The sequence below is a fragment of the Papaver somniferum genome, chromosome 1 (genome assembly GCF_003573695.1).
Source record: "Papaver somniferum cultivar HN1 chromosome 1, ASM357369v1, whole genome shotgun sequence".
In the NCBI taxonomy this organism is placed as follows: domain Eukaryota; kingdom Viridiplantae; phylum Streptophyta; class Magnoliopsida; order Ranunculales; family Papaveraceae; genus Papaver; species Papaver somniferum.
The window spans coordinates 213,934,876-213,960,327 of NC_039358.1; the positions used below are offsets into that span (position 1 = coordinate 213,934,876).

At 37.3% G+C, this 25,452-nt stretch overlaps 1 long non-coding RNA gene and 1 pseudogene across 1 annotated transcript; one reads left to right on the forward strand and one right to left on the reverse strand.

Annotated features, from left to right (window-relative positions):
* Positions 1-1,240: 1,240 nt before the first annotated feature.
* Positions 1,241-25,219, reverse strand: LOC113359852 (annotated as a pseudogene).
* On the forward strand, positions 3,846-5,172 carry LOC113315438. The gene is made up of 3 exons (XR_003342938.1): positions 3,846-4,374; positions 4,488-4,577; positions 4,700-5,172. It is a non-coding gene; the product is annotated as an uncharacterized LOC113315438 (long non-coding RNA).
* Positions 25,220-25,452: the final 233 nt, after the last annotated feature.

Sequence of the window (25,452 nt, forward strand, 5' to 3'; positions counted from 1 at the left end):
CTTCTCTACTATGATCATGTTGATGTATATTTGTCAAAGAGAATTTGAGTGAATTAAAGTTGAACGTATTTCTTTTGTTGATTGATGAACAATTGACCGATTTAATAGTAAAACAGTGGAAAGTGTTGGAGCAAGTTGATCAAGAGCTGATGTAAAGAGATGTAAGAGCAGCATTAAGTCTCGTGAAGGAGTTAGCGGGAAACCTGGTGGTCTTTGTTGCTCTGAGCACAGCAAGGCAGGTAACTATTTTAGTTTGAAAGGTATCTTCAACTTGCCGCTCTTTTAGGATATAATTCACAAAATTACATTGATTCTTCACCAATGGGGTCAAAGATCCCATTAGTATAATACAATTCACAAACACACCACGTGATATGCATCAAATCAATTGAACCCTTCTCTTGGAAGCAGTCACCTATATATTTCATTAGCACTATATTATTTTTGGAGTGACAACTTGTCTCTCTATTTAACTGACCAGACAAATAAATTCATGTTGCAAATTTTGATATTTCATTTGTTTTGTCAATCAAATTTTAACATGTATATTTGGTGTCATACTTTGCAGGTTGATTTCTGGAAGCTTTCATCCTTGGGAGGGAATTCAGTCCAGTTTTCTTTGGTGAACTTTGCATTGCTGGTTGCTGCTGAGGGAAATAATTATAGATCAAGAAAGTTGGTTGTATTTTCCTAAATGTTTTAGTTTTGTACTGTGAATTTAGAACGGTTGCAATGTAAATTATTGCTTTTGGGGTACCAGATATGAATATGAATTGTAGTTTCACCAGCATTGTTGTTATATATTTGCACTTGAATTTGAATCTGAGCACATGCATGAGATGAACTACAATATATTTTCAGGTCACCGGAACATGACATTTTCAGGTAGCCGGAACTTGGCCGGGGTCACCTTAATGTACCCTGTAAACATTAGACACTTGGTGTTTTTTTATTGGTCAGAAAATAAGACACATGTTATCTCTTTACAAGTCACTTGAACAGTTATATAAAGAGTTAGTAAAGGTTATAACACAATCTTTACATTACAAAATAAATAGGAAGAGTAAAATATCAATAGTTAGGATACATATTGTAATGGAAATGAAGTGTTAGCTTATTTAATTTTCCTAATGGATAAAAAAAGTTAGATAAAAAACTAACACATTATATTACTGCATATAGGTAACCATTTTTTTTAAGTTAGGGAAATTAGCTTCTATATTTTGGTAACACTTTTTTTTCATAAGAAAATCCTTGATTTGGTGTAGTTATCCATCAACAACAAATCCGTCCGCTCACCACTCAAAATAGCAGCTTGCACGGCAGCACCATATGCCACAACTTCGTCTGGATCAATGCTTTTGTGGAGTTTCCTCCCATCAAAGAAATCCTGTAATAGAGATTGAACTTTTGGGATTTTAGAGGATCCACCAACTAGCACAACTTCATGGACACTGCTCTTGTCCATCTCAGAATCCTCCAAACAATTCTCAACAATTTCAATACATCTCCTGAACAAATCCATGTTCAAGTCTTCGAACGCCGTACGAGTAATGGACGTATGAAAATCGACATCTTCATACAAAGAATCAATCTCCATGGTTGTCTGGGTAATAGATGAGAGGATCCCCTTTGACTTCTCACACGAAGTCTTCAACTTCCTAAGAGCACTCGGGTTTTCGCTAATGTCCTTGTTGTGTTTTCTCTGGAACTCTTGAACAAAGTGATCAACCATCCAGTCATCGAAATCATCTCCACCCAGATGTGTATCTCCAGCTGTAGCCTTGACTTCAAAAACACCCTCTTCAATGGTGAGTACCGAAACATCGAATGTACCACCACCAAGATCAAAGACGAGAACATTTTTTGCACTGGTTCCCTTCTTGTCAAGACCATAAGCGATCGCTGCCGCCGTCGGTTCATCAACGATTCCCATTACATTCAGACCGGCAATGGCCCCAGCATCCTTTGTAGCTTGACGCTACAAATCATTAAAGTAAGCGGGGACTGTGATAACAGCGTTCTTAACACCGGAACCAAGATAAGTCTCGGCAATTTGCCGCATCTGAATGAGAATCATGGATGAGATTTCCTCTGCTGAAAATCTTCTCGGCTTTCCCTTGTAAGTGACTTGAACCATGGGTCTCTCACCTCTGCCGATAATCTTGAAGGGCCATACCATGATATTGCTCTGAACAGTGTTATCGCTGATGTTTCGACCAATCAAACGTTTCACATCTACAAAACAGAAAACGGAATCAGAAAACGGTTTCATGACACAAATTTTAATAGCCCATGTTAAATCCAGGCCACCAAGCAACACTCTAAGTAGGTACTTCCATAACATAACATTAAAAATTAAACTCTAGTAATGCAGAATTGGTGTAAAGCTAAGAAGGTCGAAAAGCAGCATACCGTAAACAGTATTGAGAGGATTCGGAGAAACTTGATTCTTAGCAGCATCACCAATCAAATGTTCAGAATCAGTAAAAGCAGCGTAACAAGGAGTAGTACGATTTCCTTGCTCATTAGCAATAATATCAACCCGATCAAGCTGCCATAGTCCTACACAAGAAAATATCGCAAAGAAGTCGAGTAAATTCAAAGTTCTGAAACTAGACGGGAGAAGGTTTATATGTACGTACACATGTATATAGTGTTGCCTGAAAAGTATTTTTAGAAGTAGAAATTGATGTTTAGTGCCAAACTAGTTGGGCTTTAGACAATCTAGTCCACGCCCTCCAAGCCCAGTACTCGTTAGTCCAAATTTTCCCCGACACATATAATCTAGTCCAAAACTGAACGAGTTAGTCCAAATTTTCCCGATCCAGAGAATCAACCTTTTTATTATTACCCTAAATACCTTGTTCACTTTTACGCATACAGATTAAAAGAGAGATTTTAAAATTTTTACATATGATCTTTGGCGAGTGATTTAGACGATTTGGATTTTTGTTCTTCATGATTTCTCGTTTTAGAGAGAAAGATTCTGAGTTCTTCATCTGATTTTCTTCTGCTACTGCTACTAATTCACTAATCTTCATCACTTAATTCGAGTTTTTCAAATGTCATCAACTGCTATATTATTTTGACTTCTTTGAATTTCTTTTCTGAAATTCTGCGGCTATTTGTTCACTTTAAAGCTAATTAATCAAGCTATATGAATAGTTGTATCTAAGAAATTTGGATTGATACTTCTCTGGTTCGTTTATTATAATTATTAATGGATGATACGACTCTGCATGCGAAAATCAATAGGAAAAAACTTGATAAACTTCATTTAGTTAAAATCTGGTGAAATTTAGTTGAATCTTCTATTGAAGAACACCAATCTGATACCATTCCATCACTTTTTTCATCTGAATCTGATCATATGCCTTCCAAGACTTGAATTTCGACTTCCAAAAATAGAGACCTCGATGTTTCTGTTCGTCGACAAGCAATCCCTATGATTTTTCAGGTAATTATGAACGTAAATTGTTAGTTTGAGTTTTGTGACTTTGATTTTCTTCTGTTGGATTTTGAATTTGATTCTATTTTGTATTGAAAACGTAGTTCTCGTGCAATTCCCATCCCTTCATACCTTATTTAGCTGTAAATACCTCCATGGGTTCATCTCTAGACAAGAGTTGCCCGTAATGTGAAATTTTTTGGTGTTTAATTTGAACGAGTTCCACCATTGAAAGCACCTAACAAGGTTCTTATAGACAATGTTATGTGAAACTTTGTCTTTGGTTTATGATTTTTTTTTTTGAAATAGAATGGGATTGGATTGCAAAATTAATGCAATTATTGTTGTATGGGAGATGATGGTTCTGTGCTTGTGCAATGTCATAGAATATGAAGCACGCATCGCGGGCACTCAGGCAGGGAAAAGTTTGATTCTCACAGGTGTTGTGGAATCAAAGAAAGAGCATGACAGGGAAATGCTTGATAAATTGGAAGCTGGGATGGATGAATTTGAACAGATCATTTTGGGCATGAGTAAGGATAAAATTGCACCTAAACAGAAGGAATTGCTCTCATACGTCGGAGGGTGAGCACTAACCACACAACCTGTTCCAAAACATTTTTATACACTCCTGCTTAAGTGAAGCAGTTTTTTCCACTCCATGTGTTTCTTACAATTAAGTTCCACGCATCCAGTTCGTTGGTTTCTAATCTCATTTACTTAGTGCCATGAAAGTTATTCACCGATATCTAATAGATCGTTTTACGTATATTTTATTATTTGATAGTGAAAGTAAGGAAGTGTCCATAGACCTTCCAAAATATTGTTCCATAGGAGTCCTAAATGAGGTTGGGCATTTGGTACAGAATGTGTTGTTTCCAGCCCGAGTTTCGTAGTAAATGACAAGATGCAGGAACTACCTTGTAAGCATTTGTTTTTTTTCGTAGTAAATGACAAGATGCAGGAACTACCTTGTAAGCATTAATGAACAAATGATTTATTTTTATTTTGTTTTCTTTTTCTTTTTGTGATTCAGGTTAGTTTGAGTGCATTTGCATTCTTGTTTTCGGAGCTAGTACAAAATTAATCAGACTCAAGACGATAACATTGTCGAGTTAGAACGAAGGTTAGCTAGCTTGGATCATTTGATCGTTACTTGATATCTAAATTTTGAACTGTACAAACAGATTTCTTACTCTCATTTGTACACTAAGAGAGGTAGTTACATATTTCCGGTTAACATTGCAGGCTAGATAATGCGTGGTATGCCGTTGGAGTAAGAATTCATGAACTTCTTTGCCACAGAGATAAAGTACTCTTATCATTTTTGTTTTATTTTTCTTTAGTTAATCTTTGTCCCTTTTGGAAGCAGTGTGTGAATGGTGCATCTTCAACTTGTTAAAGTATCACTAATGATGAAAACACTATACTAGGAAAACAAAGGATAACTCACTTACCGATAGTATTTAGAGAATTAGAGATCATATTGTTAACTTGATTTGGAATAAGTAGTACTTGTTGGTGGCATACTCTGGGTTGTAGTGGCATTAGGACTACTTGGTATCAGCGCTCCATTAAATTGTATACATGTTTAAATTCTTTGTTTCAAAGTTTAAGCCCTCATTCTAAACCTTGACTCTGTCAAGTCCCAGACATTTTTCTGCTAGTTCTTTTATAACTGTTGCTGGCGTGTCGGCATGTTTTTAAATTGTACTACTACCTACTTGGAACTACTTTCCTGGAACTTAAATATAGTAGCAAGTTCTGTTTGTGTAATGCTTTCTCTTAAGGACCTAATTAAATTAGTCTTGTCAAATTTATATGTACTAGGTTGTCGTTTAATTCATTTTCTTGAAATCATCAGGTATCTAATTGTATTGTATACACACTACTAGATATTTTACCTTGTTGTATAACTGAAGATTAAAGAGAGTTATCATCTGCACTGGGGTTTGGTATTGCTAAATGGATTGGTGCTCAACTGCTATTGAAGAATCACTGACCGTTGGTTATAATAGAAATTAGATGTGTACATATTTGTACACCTATGATATAAGTGTACATTGTTGTACACATATGACATAATTTACATGTGTGCATAATAGTCCACTCTAGGACTCTTAATCAAATTTTAGTGAACAATCTTTTTTCATATTTTGGATGTCAAATCAGTGATGCTATGAGTCACTGATTTTTGATTATGACAAAATTACATGTGTAAAAATAAGTACACTTATAATATAAGTGTACATTGTTGTACACATGTGACAGAAAAATAGGAATAAATTGTCTCTTCCTGTACTTTCATTTCCTCGCGTTTTTAGGGGCCACTCAAAAGGATTTAGGGGCCAACAATAAAACAAAAAAGGTCACCCAAAGGGAAAATGTAGCCAGCCCTTATCTCGCGTAATTCGTAATGGAAAAATTATCCTTATATATTCGGAGGATATGATAACATTTTTATCCTCCGATTGCAATCGGAAGCCAAAATATTACCCAAACTTCCGATTGTAGTCGGTGCAGTATTAGAATGATTTCTGTTTCATTTTTTCCATTTCTTTTTCATTTTTGAGTTGTTAGAGTTATAGAGAAGAAGGTGAAGGAAAAAAGGGAAAACCCATTTTATCACTACAAAAATGGATGGATATGAAGAAGAAGGTGAGAATCATGGCGAAGAACAAAATGTTGAGGGTTCACAACCGTTTAGAGAAGACGATTTGGGGTATATGTTGAATGATCCAAACTTTTGTGGAGAGGAAAACCTAGACGACCCTTTCATGGAAGAAAATGGAGAATCGCCTGATATTGAAGCTAACGATGCATGTAAAACACAGGTATTGTGTTAAGAAACTCAAATACCCGATTTGCATGTGTTTGTGTGCTTTTGTAAACAAGAAAAACCGATTATTACATGCATTGAAAGCCATGAACTACCCAGATTCGGTAGATAATTTCTCGAATAAACTTACGAATATAACACACTGAGTACCAAATATGTATATTCGGTAGTTCCAAGATAGTAGTTTACTGCCGAATATGAGAAAAAACCCCAAACTGGTTTTCCAAAGAAATCTTCATTCGGTAGTTATGTAGAGTTATTTACCCCCGAATGGCCCCAAAAACGAATTCCCCAAAAAATTTCAAAACTCGGTATTCTTATCATTTACAATCGGTAATAGTTTAACATTATTTGACTGCCGAATATAACAGTGGCCTCAAAATAAAATTTCTGAAAACTTGAAAATCGGATGTTTATCGATTAAAGTTATCTCCCGGTTATTTATATTCGGATGTTTTACTATATATTTTAGCTTCCGATTATATCATTTTTTGCACTCAGTAAACTGTGTACATTCATTTGCATAAATCGGGTGTTTTGGGTAACCGATAGGATTCCGAATATAGTATATTCGGGAGTTTTACTTATTTAATAACCTCCGATTATTGTATAATAATTTGTTGCTTTCATATGCAGGCCGTTGAAGAGTTTGTTGATGATTTCTATTTGAGGCCCGACACTTCCCTATACTATGCAAACGATTTGGTATACTCATTACTACTTTTCTTTTTTTTTTTCAAAATTTATATGTTAAATGGTTATGCTTATTAGATTTGTTTTTTTTTATGCACGTTTAGACATTTGGAAGTAAGAAGGAGGCAAAGGAATGGCTTATGAACAAGGCAAAACATAACATGTGCGTGGTAGTTCAAAATAATCATGTTAGTAACACTCGATTTGAAATGATTTGCGAGCGAGTTGGGACGCGAAAGAGTCACGAGGGAAAGAATAGTAAGTACGTACGGAAGACGAATAGGAAATACCGAAGCAATACCAAGAAGATAGGATGCCCATTTAAGATTGTCTTCTATAAGCCCGATGGTATTAAAGGTAAAGAGTATAAAATGTATAAAGTTGATAACGGTTGTCACAACCATGATGATCCGTTGGATTTATCGGTTTAAGAGTAAAGAAAGATTGTCTGTTACCTCCGTTGAGTAAGTGGCACAATTACTTCCCGATGAACCATTGCAAGGATTGGGTGAAACAATATGAGTCCAACATGGTTGATTGGGATCGCGTTATGGACCACAACTTTCCCGCTGAGTTACTCGAGTTGATCCCCTCGGATGATGACGATGTTTGATCTTTTTTTTTTCGAACATGTAATTTGTACAAGTTTTTTGGAAACTTTTTTGTGAAGATATATGATTTAATCGGTCGCAAATAATACAATGTTGTCTCCCGAATGTAGGAATCGGGATCTTTGATACACGTTTTGATTACGAATATTAATCAGTAATCGAAACAACAGTATTATAACACTTCAATCCGATTAATCATATTCGGGAATTCCATATTTTATCAAACCGCCGATTAATATTAAAAATTTGAATTTACAGCACTCAAACATCACATGTTATTCTTTTTTCCCAGTCCGAGATGCAACAATCAACGCGGCTTCGAAATGTAGAAACGACTCTCCTATCCACTTGGAATAAGCATCTTGTGCCGCAAACCTGTCGTCTCTGTGCCTAGCAAGAATACGGTTGTACTCGGTGCACAATTTTATAACATGGTGCACCCTTGAAGAAACATGGGATGGTTCATAATTGTGGCGTGACTTCTTGTACTTACCAACAAAAGGACCCAATGAAACGTTAATCCAAAATATACGATCGTCTTGCTGTTCTTTGGGTAGATCTTTCACAATTAATAATTTTTTATCCATTCGGTCTCTTCCTCAACTTGTTTTAATCTTTCTCTATGATGGAATTGTTCTTCACCTCGCTTCTTAGCCTTTATTTCCTCTTCCTCCTCCTTCGTTGCCACTAACGATGGTTTAATTTTTTTGGGTTGTTTGTTCCTTTTTTGTATTTCTTCTTCCATTGCTGCAATTGATGTAGTTGTTCGCTTGCATCTTCGAAGTATGTTGTCGATTGATGATGGACTTGCCATTGAAAAGGTTTTTCATTCTGATTTTTTACTCAATAATAACTGAGAGGGGTTACCCTCCTTATATAGATTAGAGTTCCAACGGCTCTAATTTTTGAAAATATGGCCGTTGAGGTTTCTGAAAATATGGCCGTTGAGGTTTCGTATCAATGATGCACTACAATCGGTTGCTAACGATACACGTATTCCCTCCGAATAAAACATTCGGAGGACAATTTTTTTTGTAAAGTCCTGAATGTACGATGGCCCAAAAATCAGAATTTGGGAAAAACTGATACTTTTCAAATTTTGAACTTCAAATAATCGGAAGTTAACTCAGTTACCAAAACTTCTGAATATGGGGTGTCTAACTTTCTATATTGGCCCTTGGAACCACCTAGAGCCATGACATGGTTTGTTTTGAACTTGTAATATTCGGAGGACAATTGTTTTTGTAAAGTACCGAATGTACGATGGCCCAAAAATCAGAATTTGGGAAAAACTGATACTTTTCAAATTTTGAACTTCAAATAATCGGAAGTTAACTCAGTTACCAAAACTTCCGAATATGGGGTGTCTAACCTTCTGTATTGGCCCTTGGAACCACCTAGAGCCATGGCATGGTTTGTTTTGAACTTGTAATATTCGGAGGACAATTTTTTTTGTAAAGTCCCGAATGTACGATGGCCCAAAAATCAGAATTTGGGAAAAACTGATACTTTTCAAATTTTGAACTTCAAATAATCGGAAGTTAACTCAGTTACCAAAACTTCCGAATATGGGATGTCTAACCTTCTATATTGGCCCTTGGAACCACCTAGAGCCATGGCATGGTTTGTTTTGAACTTGTAATATTCGGAGGATAATTGTTTTTGTAAAGTCTCGAATGTACGATGGCCCAAAAATCAGAATTTGGGAAAAACTGATACTTTTCAAATTTTGAACTTCAAATAATCGGAAGTTAACTCAGTTACCAAAACTTCCGAATATGGGGTGTCTAACCTTCTATATTGGCCCTTGGAACCACCTAGAGCCATGGCGTGGTTTGTTTTGAACTTGTAATATTCGGAGGACAATATCATATAGGGTACCCCTTAACCAGAGTCTTTGGATGGGTATAAATTGATGGCCCTAAATTCTTTTGAGTGGCCCCTAAAAACGCGAGGTTTCTTTTGTCGTTCACCATCATTCGATAGTTACCCTACTAGTAATATATGTAAATTGTTCCTTGTTGCACTAGTAATATCTTTTTTTAGTAGACGCTACTGCACTCTCCAAGCCGAGTCCACCCGTAGCTGAACCAGTAACTTAACTCACTGCTAGTGTGTAACGAACCTAACGATTGAATATAGTAAAACTGAGTTCTAGTGGGAAGTGAATAAATAATTTAACTTAATTGAGTACTTGACACTGACAGTGGCATGTAAAAGCCTGGCCGGTCTTTTTGACCTTAACTTTAAAGAGTTTGAGAATGGGTCTAAATGTGTAAAAGTATATGGTCCATTTTCTGTTTGGTTTTTACTTTTACTCATTTTAACTTGGACTAAGACAAAATGAGATCATGGCCTCATTGTGATCAAGTGTAAATGAGAATGTTGTGATGAAGTGTCTGCTGAACATGGCATTAGAGAGTGAAATAGGCAATAACTATAATCACCGGTGTGTCTAAGATTGATGAACATTTAGTTTCTACCTATATCTTTAGTTGGGAAGAAACATTTGGTGAAATCTTTCAAACTTATCTTGGTGGAGAATTGTCTTATTTATACAAGGTACATTACTCTAAATAGAGAAGATATTACATGAATGAGAATAACAGAAATATTGTACAAATCATACCTTTGATACAGGCCGTACAACTGTGATTGAAGAAAGATTCTCTGGTAGCTGGCATGATAAAGGATCAGCGCTAATCAAGCCACTGATATAGGCTTTAGTTGATGTATCCTTAACATCCCCCCTCAAGTTGAGCATGAGTTGTCGAATGTTCAACTTGTCTCTGAGATATTGAAACCTTGGTGAAGCTAGGCCCTTAGTAAAGATGTCTGCAATTTGATCTTTAGAAGAAATGAACTTGACTTCTAATTGTTTGCTAGCCACTCTTTCTCTGAAAAATGGTAGTCAATTTCTATGTGTTTAGTACGTGCATGAAACACCGGATTGACTGTAAGATATGTTGCTCCAAGGTTGTCGCACCATAAAGAAGGAGTAGACACAGGAATTCCTAGTTCTTTGAGCAATGACTGAATCCATACCAGTTCTGATGTAGCTATTGCAATGCCTCGATACTCAGCTTCAGTGCTTGATTTAGACACAGTGCATTGTTTCCTTGCACTCCATGATATCAAATTTCCACCAAAGTAGATACAATATCCACTTGTTGACCTTATGTCATCTAAATTGCCTGCCCAGTCGCTATCATAATAAGCATGTAGTGATAAATCAGTTGATTTTCGTATTGCCGGACCATATTCAACTGTGTGTTTCAGATAACGAAGAATTCACTTCACTAATTCCCAATGTTCCTCATACGGATCATGCATATATTGGCAAACTTTTGCAACTGCAACAGAAATATATGGTCGAGTAAGATGAAGGTACTGAAGAGCTCCTACAACACTTCTGTACATGGTTGGATTATCAAACTTGTTGTTGCCGACTCGTAGTATCTTTGTATTGGCTGCAAGAGGAGTACGGACAGGCTTTGCACCATCCATTGTTGTACGTTTAAGCAAATCAGCAATATACTTGAGCTGACTGAGTATGATTGCACCACCTTGTTAAATTACCTCAATACCCAAAAAATAATTGAGATTGCCCAAATCACGAACTGCAAACTCTATACTCAGATCATTTATGAGTTTATTGATAAGTAGTGAACTAGAGCCTGTGACTATGATGTCATCGACATAAACAAGCACATAGGTAATACATTGTTTTGATTGTTGCACAAATAAGGAGGAATCAACAATCGAGCCCTTGAACCCCAAATCAATCAGATAAGAGATGAGTTTGGAGTACCACGTACGCGGAGCTTGTTTTAATCCATATATTGACTTATTAAGTTTACACCCATATGTTGGGTTCTCAGGATCAACATACCCCGGAGGTTGTTTCATGTAAACTTCTTCTTCAAGCACACCATGAGGAAACGCATTTTGAACATCAAGTTGTTTCATATCCCAATTATGTGCTGCTGCTATAGATAGAACTAATCTTATAGTACAAGGCTTGATCACGGGGCTGAAAGTTTCACCATAGTCATCACCTTCTTTTTGATGAAAACCATTTGCAACTAGCCGTGCTTTTCTTCTGTCAATATCTCCATTTGGTTTCTGCTTAACTCGAAACACCCACTCGGAACCGATGACATTCATTCCATCAACATATGGTACTTTGCTCCATGTACCATTACGTATATGAGCATTGATTTCTTCATCCATGGGTGGTCTCCAGTTCGGATCTTTGGATGCTTCTGTATATGACTTTGGCTCGAAAAACTTATCAGTTTATAAAGGATGTTTGGTAGCTGTTAAACACAATCTATTGACAGGCTTTCTGATGCCATCTTTGGCTCTAGTCACCATAAAATACTGTTGATGTTGCTGTGTTGTTGAACCCAAAATTGTTGTAGAAGTTGTAACAGTATCTGTGTTGCGTTGTGCACTGTCAACAGATGGTTGAACTGAGGATTGCGGTAACGTAGACGTTGATGATGTTGTTGTTTCAGGAGCCACCGTTTGCTCAGCTAGTGGCATGGTCTGCATAGGAGACATTGGAATACAGAGAGAGGAGAAGAAGACAATATTCTAGTACATAACTGACTCTGTAGTGTATCGTATGAAGTTACCTGCTGCTTGGCAGAGAATGGGAAGATGTCCTCTTCAAATTTGACGTGGCAAGAGATGTATAGACGATTGGATGGAAGACGTAAGCACATATAACCTTTGTGAGCACTATTATAGCCTACAAACACACAAGATTTTGACCTTGGTTCTAACTTGTTAGAGATATATGTTCGTAAACAAGGATAGCACAGACATCCGAAGACTTTTAACATACTGTAATCTGGTATCTTATGAAAAAGTAGTTCCAGAGGAGTTTTGATTTCAGTTTGAGAAGCTGGGAGTCTATTAATTAGATAGCAGGAAGTAGAGAAAGCTTCTGACCAGTAGGAATTTCGCATTGAGGATTGAAACAATAAGGCTAGACCAGACTCTGTGATATGTCTAATGCGACGTTCGGCTATGCCATTCTGTGCTGAAGTGTGAGGACAAGTAAACTTATGTATTACCCCTGACTCATTGAGAAAAGATGTGAATTTTTTATACTCTCCCCCATTGTATGATTGAAAAAATTTCATTTTATGCTCAGTTTGGTTTTCTATCATTCTTTTGAACTGAACAAAGATAGGCAAAGCATCAAATTTACGATGAAGTGGATATATCCAGGTGTAATGAGAAAAGACATCAAGGAAAAGAATGTAATAACGAAAACCATGTTTAGATAAGTTTGGGGAAACCCATAAATCAGAAACAATCAAGCTCAATGGCTTGTCAATAACAGTAGTACTATTAGAAAAGGGGAGTTTACGACTCTTGATAACATGAATAGAATGACAGAATTGAAACTCTTTATTGCAAACTGGAAGGGAATACTGCTTAACAACTTTAAGAACTGTTTTGAGCATCGGATGTCCTAGACGCTGATGCCAAATAGGGATAGTTTCTGCAACATAGGTAGATGGATTGGATTGTTGTATCTCTCGCACTCCATCAAAGATGTAGAGTCCATTTTTACTCCTGCCTCGCAGAAATATTGTCCTCGTGTGGATATCCTTTAAAACAAAGAAATTAGAGTGAAACTCAAAGCATACAGAATTGTCTTTGAAAAACTGTGAAACTGATAACAAATTGACTTTAATTTGAGGAACATGAAGTATGTTACTTAGATTGAAAGAGCGGCTATTGATTTTGAAAGAAGCTTTACCAATATTCTCGATTGGCAGTGCATTACCATTACCAACATGGACACGTTCAGTGCCATCATATTCATGACGAACATTCAGATTGTTGAGATTTGCAGTGAGATGGTGAGTAGCACCAGTATCAGTTATCTACTGATTGTCAACACCTTCTCATGGTAATGCAAGATAAGCAGCTTGTCTAGGCTTTCTAGGAACAAAATCCTGTTTGAAGCGAAACCAGCAATGTAGAGCATCATGCTTCTTACGGCCACATATCTGACATAGTCCTTCACCCTGATTAGTTTGAGGTTGGTTCCTTCTTTGTTCTAGTCGATTTGATGGTCGATTAGGTGGTTGGCTTCTTTTCTGATCCGACCTCTGAAAAGGTCTAGCATTTGAGGATGCAGCTACGTGGGCTACTGGTTGTTGAAGCGAAGACATATGATGCTCCAATCACATATCATAAGTAAGCAGATGTGCATAGAATGCATCCATATCAACCTTTTACATTGTGCTTAGATGTAACAATGGAATCATATACTTGATCCAAGCCGCTCAAAATGGCCTGTTGCATATCCTCCTCTGATAGAGCATTGCCTGATGCTGCAAGAGCATCAAATAGCTGTTTAGATTTTGAAAAATACTCTTACATAGAGTTATTACCTTTTTGAAGACTATGAAGCTGTCTTCTGAGATTCATATGATGAGCTCGAGTCTTGGGTGCATAACGTTTTTCAAGTGCATCCCAGACTTCTTTTGCAGATCTGATTCCTGAAACACGACCAAGAACTCCTTCTGTGAGAGAAGATAGCAACCAACCAAGCAGGATTTGATCTTGCTCTTCATATTTGGTGTAAGCAGGATTAACAGTTTCAGTATTTGGCAGGTTTCTTGCTGGTTTTGGATAGGTTCCATCAATATAACCCATCAATCGATAACCTTTCAGAAGTGGGTTAAACTGAGTTTTCCATAGCAAATAGTTTGTGTCATTGAGCTTGACACTGATAAGGTGATTGAAATGGATCTGTTGGAGTGTTGTAGTTTCTGGTGCTGACATGATGATGAAGATGAACTATTTCTGGTTTTAAGCGTGGCTTATAGGATCACTGGCGAGATACCAAGTTGAGAAGAAATATTTGGTGAAATCTTCCACACTTATCTTGGTGGAAAATTGTCTTATTTATACAAGCTACATTACTCTAAATAGAGCAGATATTACATGAATAAGAATAACAGAAATATTGCACAAATCATGCCTTTGATACAGGCCGTACAACTGTGATTAAGGAAATATTCTCTGGTAGCTGGCATGATAAAGGATCAGCGCTAATCAAGCCACTGATATAGGCTTTAGTTGTTGTATCCTTAACACCTTTTACACAGAGTAGCATATTTCTCGGCATATCATACCATCTCTGTATTTGCTGAACATTTAATTTCTTGATAAAAAGGTTGATGAATTGGATAAGGAGATTGTTCTGGCAGCTAAAGACCCTTCCTGGTATGGCATTGATGAAGTAGATCTTGAGAAACGTAGATGATGGAACTGCTTGCACTCCGGTATATCGCAAGAATCCCTTCCTGGTATGGCATTTGATCAGTAAAATACTCGTTTCATAAAATATATTCTATTTGGAGGATCAGACTTCATGTGCACCAATACGATGGATGTAACGTATTGCTTGTTTTTCCTCTGCTCTATGTATACTGGTTTTATATGCATTAAATTTTTAAGGGTCCTAGTGAAAGCTTTATCGGTTTGGGTTGAATAATTTAACGTTTAGCTGAAAAGATCGTCTATAAAACATTCATGTACCTAAACTTTGTATGTGTTAACATCAAATAAAGGGTCACTTAATAGGTGTAGTAAATCATGTATAGCTAGATTAGTGCTCAGCTGCTGTTGAAGAGTCACTGACTATCGATTATAACAAAAATTACTTGTGTACATATAGGTACACCAATAAGATAAGTGTACATTGTTGTACACATGTGACAGAAATTATATGTGTACATAGTATCCCACTTTAGGACTCTTAATCACATTTTAGTGAACAATGTTTTTTCGTCTATTGGATGTCGAATCAGTGATGTTGTGAGTCACTCTCTGTTTGTCATGACAAAAATACATGTGTACATTTTAGTACACCTGTAATATAAGTGTACATTGTTGTACACATGTGACATAACTTACATGTGTACATAATAGCGCACCTGTAATACAAGTGTACATTGTTGTACACTTTTTAATACAGGTGTAGATTTTTGGGAGACTGTTTTATGGTGATTTAGAGGAGGATTTGAAGTGGTTTTAGCTTAGAAGCACTAGTACAAAAATGGCCTTTAGTCTCGGGAATTTACCGTGTCCAAATGTCTATCGTGACGGTAATCCATTTTTGAAAAACCGTGACTAAAGCCTGCGAGGCCAAAAGTCAACCTTTTTGGTCACGGTCTTTTTCGTGGCTATATCATCAACTCCACCGTGACCACAACTTCAATAGTCACGGACTTTCATTGTACACCATGACAGGTCTTCCCTTTAGTCATGGGATGCTGAGATACACCGTGACCAAACTTGATCTTTGGACACGAATCCTTTATTATTACAGTAACCAATAGACAATATTCACAGAGTCCAAACTGTTTAACATATATAAGATACTGGGAAGTTTAGGCATATCTTTATGCCTTACAAAACAGAAAATGGCAATAAGTGAAATGATCTTAATTAAAATTACTAAACAAGGCTTTGAATCTGATAGATAATAATATCTTACAAAACATAGTTTACATTTATCTTGATATATGGATTCTACATGAGTTAACAAGGACATCTCAATAAGTATCAAAACAAGTAAACACGTTCGAATAGAGGGGCATGAAGCCTCAACAAAGTTTCGTAAGGACAACTGCATTTCTATTGCGTGCTTAATCCAGGTCTTGTTTACTAAAGATGCCATGCATACTCACACCGCAAGAGCTCCTCCAAACTCTGCCGCTGGGATTTTCCTTGGCTGCAAAACATAAAAGTAAAACATAGTGTATTCATCAAGTTACGGTACAAGATCCTACATTGCGCAAGTGCCAGATCATCCTACACCATAAGTATAAAATAGGGAAAGCAACAACAGAAAATATCATGAATGTATACAGCAAATCAAGCAATTTATACAGAGCATGCAGTTTTTAGATTGCATGTCAACTATCAAGTGTAAAGGTCTACCAAACTAAACAAAAAAGAATGGGGAGATAACAATCTAGTTAACATGGGATCACCTGTAGGAAATAGATATTCGGTTAGATATAATCATTTAATTTTAGTGAGAGTCCATACAAAAGATATTACCCTTACCCAGGAGAGTAATTTAACTTGCATATAAATTTGTATTGAGGTTTAGCGGTAGATGAGAGTATAAGCGATTACGTGTTGTTTCTAAGGTGGGAAATTATTATTCATGGAAGTTAAACTAATCAAAAAGAAAGTATAACAAACTATTGTCTGATATAGATTCATAGTATGTCAACTTACTGCATCGGACCCTGAGACCAAATTGCAGAATGCATCTCAGATAGATCTCTCGTAAACTGCTTTTTTTTCCCTATGCAGCAGATACCTGTGGTTCGCAGGAAATTATCCTGAAAAAATAGTTTAATGCCTAACAATTTACATGACAAAGAAACAGAAAAGGGTGATGATTAAATCCCTCATTCTAAAGATTTCTAAAGGCCGTTTTCCATTTAGTTGAGAAACCAATCTCTTACCATTGAATTGAGGATCTTTGGTGCTGGGGGTGCCTGGATCGAAGAGATCATGTAAGAAACAAGACTAATAAGGTCTAAATGGAGGAAACAGTAGGCATACAAACAAACCTGTCACAATGAACTTAGTTTTAAGGTGATCTTCATCAAGAAAGTCGTAGTTCCTTAAAATCACATTCAGATGTAACAACGTACAATAACCACTTAATTATTACCTATAGCAAAAGCAGATACAATGAGGACAGAACTGACTGATCTTGTGAAAGAGATAATATACCAAGATAAACAAAGGCTCCCCATCCTTATATGGACGGTCCACTTATAAGATGAACAGTAAGCATCGCCTTACAGTGGTCTTGTAAACCAACTACCGTGGCGCTAGAGAAAATAGAGAAAACTTTCGTGAACTAACTTTCTGTTTCATTAAGAAGATGCAGAAATAGTTGACGAACCTTCGCAGTTCATCCCACTAAAACAAACTCAACGTATACGAAACCGATTTACAGTCTATCTAACTTGGCACCACTGCCCTTGATTTGGTATTATGCATCAAAGTTTTCAGGTAATTCAGATACACGAATTGTGTATAATAAGTGGATAAAAGACATGCAGGAGAAAAGTAATCACCGAACTTAAAAATCAACACAATATGAAGCTACAAAGATATTGAATATCTCAGCTGATGAGACAAAATGTTATTGTTACCTGCAATTTAACCATATATAACTGAACGACAACAAAACCAGAGCTCTAAAGTCTCATATGGAAAGGCCTCAGTAGGTATAATATTCAATTGCTGCTGCAAAATCAAATCAAAGTCACATTAGGTTAAGCATATCAAATACATACAATTAAACACCAATGAAGAAGGAGAGTAATCTCTGGAAGGGGAGTTGGATTTTCATACATCCTTATAAGTGCAAGAATCTAATGCCAACTGGATCAGTTACCTTATAAGCAACATAGAAAATCAATTCACCTGTTAAATAAGTAGCACCACAAAATAAGATGTTGAGGAAATGCTTAAATGATGGTAACTATTTTTAAATTCAAACACAAACAAAATTGGAAAAATAATGTGCCATGAATCCAGATAAGACAACCCTAAAATTCACTAATTAACAGTTACATCAAATTATTACATATATTAACCAAAGGCAATTCTAAAGATTAACCTATATGCTTAAAGACTCTTACCAGAAAAAAAATCCAAGCCGATAGAATTTAATCCAACATCAGTTTCACCATCAAATAACAACATACATTGATTACTGCGTAGTCCTTTAGCTTTAAACTTTTCTGAACTTCGTATAGAGATCGAGAGAGAGAAAATAAAAAATCGACTGAAATTGACTGACTGATTACAATTCACCATCAATCTCAAATTAAACTTCTTATTAGTTTAGATTATTTGGGATTGAAAGGAAGACAGAAGATCTAGAGAGGAATGGTTTCCCTAATTTTGAGATTGGGAGAATAGAAGTTGGGTTAAGAGGGTGCGGGGAGTTGGAGTAGTCTAGTAGATCGTTGGTTAAGAAACCGAAGCAGTTCTAAATTTAATCGTGTGCTTATGGTGGATTGATGTAAAATAGACACGAGGGGGACATATCCGTATCCAAAGATATATCAAATGGTCCCGGAAACATATACACCCGGGACGAACAAAACTCCAGTCACGTTAATAGGTAGAACTGTGACAAGGACAGCCGTGACCAAAAACCATAGTTGTACTAGTGAAGAACAAGTTGTAGTTTAGCATCTGGTATTATTGGGTTTGAATTTGTGATGGATTTGTACGGAATTCTTGAGCTGAAAATCAATTAAAAGAAGTTGTTGCATGCCAAATTTGTTTATGTGGGTATGTTCCATGAATTTGAGTGTCTGCATCAGACAGAAGAGCTGAGTACAAATTTATTTAAGAATCAGTGAAGGTGGTAGCTTTAGGTTGTTGGTTTGTTATGGAATTGGTGGTCTGTTTTAGGAGGATTGGAATTCCTCTGAAATTGAAGTTGGTAATATCGATGAATCTTTTTAATTTAAAGTGTAAATTTGCAATTCCATCTGATGTGAGGCATGTGATTCTTATAGGCGATGCATGATCGTTGTTTTTTTTGTATTTGACTACATAAACATACACATGCATACATAATGGTGGGAAAAAAATGATACCATAAGCATACGTTAATAACTATGTACAAGCTGGTGCAAATGTGGAAAAAAAATGAGGGCATAACTTATGACGGCTAGGTTACCGTACCACTTGTATTTCGGGTTTTTTTTATGTGCTTAGAGCAACTGCAATGGACGAGTAAACCCAAATTTTCAGTCGAGTGGGCTGGCGTAGTGGGACGGACCATCGATCAAAATTTGATCAAAGAGTAAAATCCAGACCAAATTTGATCTGCGATCAGGACCAAATCCAAATATAGTCGGGCGTTGATATAATCTCCGCTACACATCGGGCGTTGATATAATCTCCGCCATTCATCGGGCGTTGATATAATGTACGCATGAAACGGGGCGTTAATATAATGTACGCCTGAAACGGGGCGTTGATATAATGTACGCCCGACGGGGCGTTAATATAATGTACGCATGAAACGGGGCGTTGATATACTTAACGCCCCACTTTCACAAATTTTCAAAACTTACATGGGGCGGGCTTTATACCTCCGCCCCATTTTTTTTTTTTTTTTTTTTTTTTTTGTTTCTGAAGCGTATACTATACCAACGCCCCACTCGCGCGTTATCTTTACCAACGCCCCATTCGGGCGTTATCTTTACCAACGCCTGATCCCAGGCGTAATGTTTATCAACGCGCGACCAAATATACTCTTTTCCCACTACGCCACATGACGGACTAAACCCAAATTTAGTCTTTTTTTTTAGTCTTTGGTCTTTGGTTATACTCGCACCACTGTGGACGCTCTTAGGTTTCATTTGTAACATCATTGATAGCTTGATTTTGCAAGAATGGCTGGTTATGTAACCTAGCATACAAAAAAATTACTTCTTAATCAAACCTTAAGTTGTTTTTTGATATCATGAGATGATTCTAATAGCATGCTTGTTGTGTGATTCTAATGGACAGGTTATATGTGGTGTACAAACTGTTATACCTTGTCTTGTCTTTGGATTTTCTGGGTTATGCCTACATATTTGTACACCGGTGGAAACTAAAAAAAATTTAAAAAATAAAAATTATATAGTCATATGGGTACTCTTTTTGTAAATTTCGGAAAGAGCTTTCGGAATATATAAAGTTTCCGAATTTTGGACAAACGGTTCTAAGAATAAATTTTTTTTTAATTATTTTTATATTATTTAAAATTGTTGACATCATCATGAGTCACTTTGGACTAAACTATAAATATTTGGACTAAAATATAAATCAAGAAGGTTATATTTGTATTTTCCATATTTTAAATGACTTTTGGACTAAAATGTACCTAGTTAATTCGGGATTAGGGGTGTAAATCGGGCCGGGCAGCCCGACCTATTTATTAAATGGGACGGTATAGGGCGGGCCGGAACATCTCTTATCCATGAAATTAAAGGGCCGGGCGGGCAGGGTTATTTATCTACAGTAAGTACCCATGGTCTATCCAAGCCTGTTTTGTAATTTGGGCTCGGGCGGGTAGGGCCGGAAGGGCCTTGAATATTACAAACAAATATATATTATTCATATATATTGTTAAAAATAAAAAAAAGTAATAATAATACACAAGTTTTACTTAAAATTAATAATCAAATACGAGAATTGAGATGGGAATAAGATGAACCAAACTTCCTATAATTTTTCCTGAATTGAATCATCAGAAAAGGAAAGTGCCTTAGATTTTGCTCAATATTTTCTCTATATGGTTAACAAAATTAGACTCCTATGGAATAAAAGTTAAGAAATACATATGAAAACTATGAGGGTTGACTGTATTAAGTATATGTACCAAGTATATTCTAGGGTAAAACAAAACTGGAACAATCACTTAGAGCAACCACAGTCAAGACCAAATTTGGGGACTAAACCCAAATTTGGTCTCAAAATGTGCCGCAGCGGAAGGGAGTAAACTCAAATTTGGTCGCCAAAATTAGGGTTTGAGACCAAATGTGGTCGTCAACCCAGACTAAACTTCGTTTAGTGGGACGGAAGTATTAATAGCGTATGAAAGCAGGCGAGATTTTAGTGATCGTATGAAATCAGACGAGAATATAATTACCGTTTGAAGGTGGGGCGGTGATACAATTAGCGTATGAATCAGGTGCATCTATAAACTCCGCCTAACCAAACGCATGAAATACATACGCCCCAACACAGGCGTAGTTATATTGTACGCCCCAATGGGGCGTTGGTATATTTTCCGTCCCAATGGGGCGTTGTTTTAATGTCCGCCCAGTGTAATGCATGACTAACTGTAAAATAGACTTAATGCATAAGCTAGGACCAAGCATAAGCTAGGACCAAGCATAAGACCAGTTACCTAAGACCAGTTAAGCTAAGACCAAGCATAAGCATAAGCTAAGACCAGTTATCTAAGACCAAGCATAAGACCAGTTAGCTAAGACCAGTTATCTAAGACCAAGCATAAGCATTCAGGCGTTGATAATAAATACGCCCCAGTTCAGGCGTTGATAGTAAGTACGCCCGGGTATACGTTGGTTATATGTCCGTCCCGTATCAGACGTTAATTGTAACTATGCCTGTGTGGAACGCTGTTAATACTTACGCCTGAACTCGACGATGTTAATACTTGCGCCTGAACTGGGGCGTTTTTTATACTTCCGCCCTACCCAGACGCACCTTCTATGTCCGCCCGAGTCATACGCACTTTCTATCTCCGTATGTATCAGACGCACATAACTTCTCCGTTCCAGTAGACGCACTTCCCATCGTCGTCACATGTTAGGCGTGAACTATACCTACGCCTCAATCAGGCGCACGTAATAACTCCGTTTCATTCAGACGCATATTTTAAAGAACGCTCGGTCAAGAAACGTGAGTATAAGTTCCGTCTGCACCAAGCGTTCGTATAAGTTACGCTTCACCAAATTTTGGTCGTCCCCCATTGCGCTTGAACACCCAGAATACCAATTTTTTTTGGCTTTTAGTCTGGCTTTTGGTATTTGGTCCGTCTCATGACTGTGGTTACTCTTAGGCTAGGTAAATGGATAACACTGGCGGGTAGCATTGACGGGATAATAAGGAGGGTATTGGGCCGGCCAAGAAAATTTGAATTGTGGCCTATGCCCGCCCTCTTATTTAAATGGGCTAGGTCGGGCCAGCCCGTAAAGGGCCACGGTCACCCATGGGTTGTCATGGGACAGGGCGGGCGGTACTGGGCCTCGGGCTGCCGGGCAAAATTTACACCCCTATTCGGGATGGACTAATCTGTATTTTTTAACGTATTTTTGGACTAAACCGTTTTTTCCCCTTTTTAGAATGTGGTTGATGTTTCCTAGTTCAGTCTGTTTCCTACTTTCTATTGGTTAAGGATGCTGAGATTTTAGAATGTCGCTGACGTTTCCTTGAATCAGCATGTTTCCTACTTTCTGTACATTGTGTTGTGTGTTTGATTTGATTGATTTCCATTCCCATTTTCATATCTTGATTGATTGTGCTAGCTTGAGCCATTTGCTAGCTATGCAACAGTGAGGAGTGGTTTTTAAACAAGGTAAACACCATAATTGACATACATAAGTTCTCTTTCAATGTTGTTAAAATCTAACTTCATTAAGTCATCCGAAACTCGCAAGGTCTAAACTTGAGCCACACTGGTGGGAAATTTGATTGACAGAACAAAGAGCCTGTAAGCATGAGTTATTTGAAGGATGCTTGTTCTTTAGCTAAGGTGATTAAGGAGGTTATTCTTGTGGGAGGCATGTCAAGAGTACAAGAAGTAGTGACCGAGATCTTTTGGCAACAGGCGCAAAAGGTGCAGGAGAAAGATGTCACGACTTAGCAATTTCAAAGTAAATGTTACTGTATATATAAGAATGCCAATAAATAATGAACAGAGAAAAACAAATATCTTAAAAGTTAAACCAAGAGCACATTAGCCATTAAGAAAAAATTAAAACCAGTTTGGGTGTGACACTTCCAGATCGTTATATCCAGTAATCAGTATCATCAATGTCAAGACTGACTATAGAATTTAGTTATGATAGGATCGCATATGTTTTCAAGCTCAGTCATCTTGTTGTTGATGTCAGCTCTGTCTGCCACCTTACTGCAATTACTATTCAACCACTGAGATGCACTATGGACCGCACGCTCCATCTTCTTCTCATCATCCGCTGCTAGTTTTGTGCTTATTCTAAATAATGCATTCCTCATGTCTTCTACGTAATTGACAAAGGAATCCATTGACTCAAACTTCTTCAAGTGTTCTTCATCTTCCGATTTATATTTCTCAGCCTCTTGGATCAACCTCTTAATCTCATCCTCCGACAACCTTCCCTTGTTATTTGTAATCGTGATCATTTTCTTCTTCCCTGTTTTGTTCTTTTTGCAGAAACATTCAATATACCGTTTGCATCCATATCAAAGCATATTGTGAATTTGGGGACACCACGACGTGCTACTTGAATTCCATTTAACTCGAACAAACCAATCAAGTTATTTCGAGTGGCTCTAATATTCTCACCCTCGTACACCGGAAAGATGATATCAGTCTGTCTGTTCAGAACAGTAGTTAGCTCGATTACCTTCTTGTCAGGAATGGGGCTGTTCCTCGGTATTACCACGCTCATAACATCCATATTCGACTCAGTTCCAATACCAAGAGAGAGAGGGGCCGGTGACATCCAACAGCAACAAATCCGTCAGCTTATCATTATTCTCACCATTCAAAATAGAAGCTTGCACGGAAGCACCATATGCCACAGCTTCGTCGGGATCAATGCTGCTGCTGAGTTCCTTCCCGTTAAAAAACTCCTGCAATAGATTGAACCTTTGGAATTCTAGTGGACCCACCAACGAGCACAATTTCGTGGATGCTGTTCTTGTCCATCTCACAATCTGCCAAACACTTTTTGACAGTTTCCATACATTTTCTGAACAAATCCAGGTTCAATTCTTCGAAATCACTACGGGTAACAGAGGTATAAAAGTCGACACCTTCGTGCAAAGAATCAATCTCCATGGCTGTCTGCATAGTAGATGAGAGGGTCCTCTTTGACCTCTGACATGAAGTCCTCAACCTCCTAAGAGCACTTGGGTTCTCACTAATGTCCTTGTCGTGCTTTCTCTTGAACTCTTGAACAAAGTGATCAACCATCCTGTTATCAAAATCCTCTCCTCCGAGATGGGTATCTCCGGCTGTAGCCTTGACTTCAAAAATACCCTCATCAATGGTGAGTACCGAAACATCGAACGTACCACCACCAAGATCAAAGATAAGAACATTTATCGGACCTGCACCGGTTCCCTTCTTGTCTATACCGTAAGCTATCGATGCCGCCGTCGGTTCATTGATGATTCGCATTACATTAAGGCCACCAAGGGACCCAGCATCCTTAGTAGCTTGACGCTGCGAACCATTAAAGTAAGCTGGCACTGTGATAACGGCATTCTTTACACTTGAGCCAAGATATGTCTCGGCGATTTGTCGCATCTTAGTGAGAACCATAGATGAGATTTGCTCATGTAAAAACTTTGTCTGCTTTCCTTTGTAATTGACTTGAATCATGGGTCTGTCGCCATTGCCAATGATCTTGAAGGGCCATACCTTGATATCACTCTGAACAGTGTTATCGCTGATTTTCCTACCATTCAAACGTTTCACATCTATGAAACAGAAAACAAAATCAAATTTCGCGGAAAAAATATACTAGATAATACAATGCCACCATGCACAACCTCTAATTAATAGAGATGGTCGGATATCAGCTTACCGTAAATAGTATTGAGAGGATTCTTAGAAGCTTGATTCTTAGCAGCATCACCAACCAAACGTTGGCCAGAATCAGTAAAAGCCAGAAAAGAAGAAGTCGTACGTTTTCCTTGCTCATTAGCAATAATCCCAACACGATCACGCTGCCATACTCCTACACAAGAATATGTCGTTCCTAAATCTATTCCTATAGCTGGTCCCTGTCCTATTCTTGCAGCCATGTTGTACTAGTAATTATACAATCAAAACTGATAAACATGAGCATAGAGATTCTAATGTAGTTGTGAGAATAATTCTATGTATCTTCATTCATAGGCAAAAGCCTGATTTATACATGTTTACACAACTAGATAAGGCAAATAAAAGATACACCTAACAATATCTAGGATATATACAGAAAGAATATATATGCAGTTACAACCAAATAACAAACACAATAATATCAAGATATATC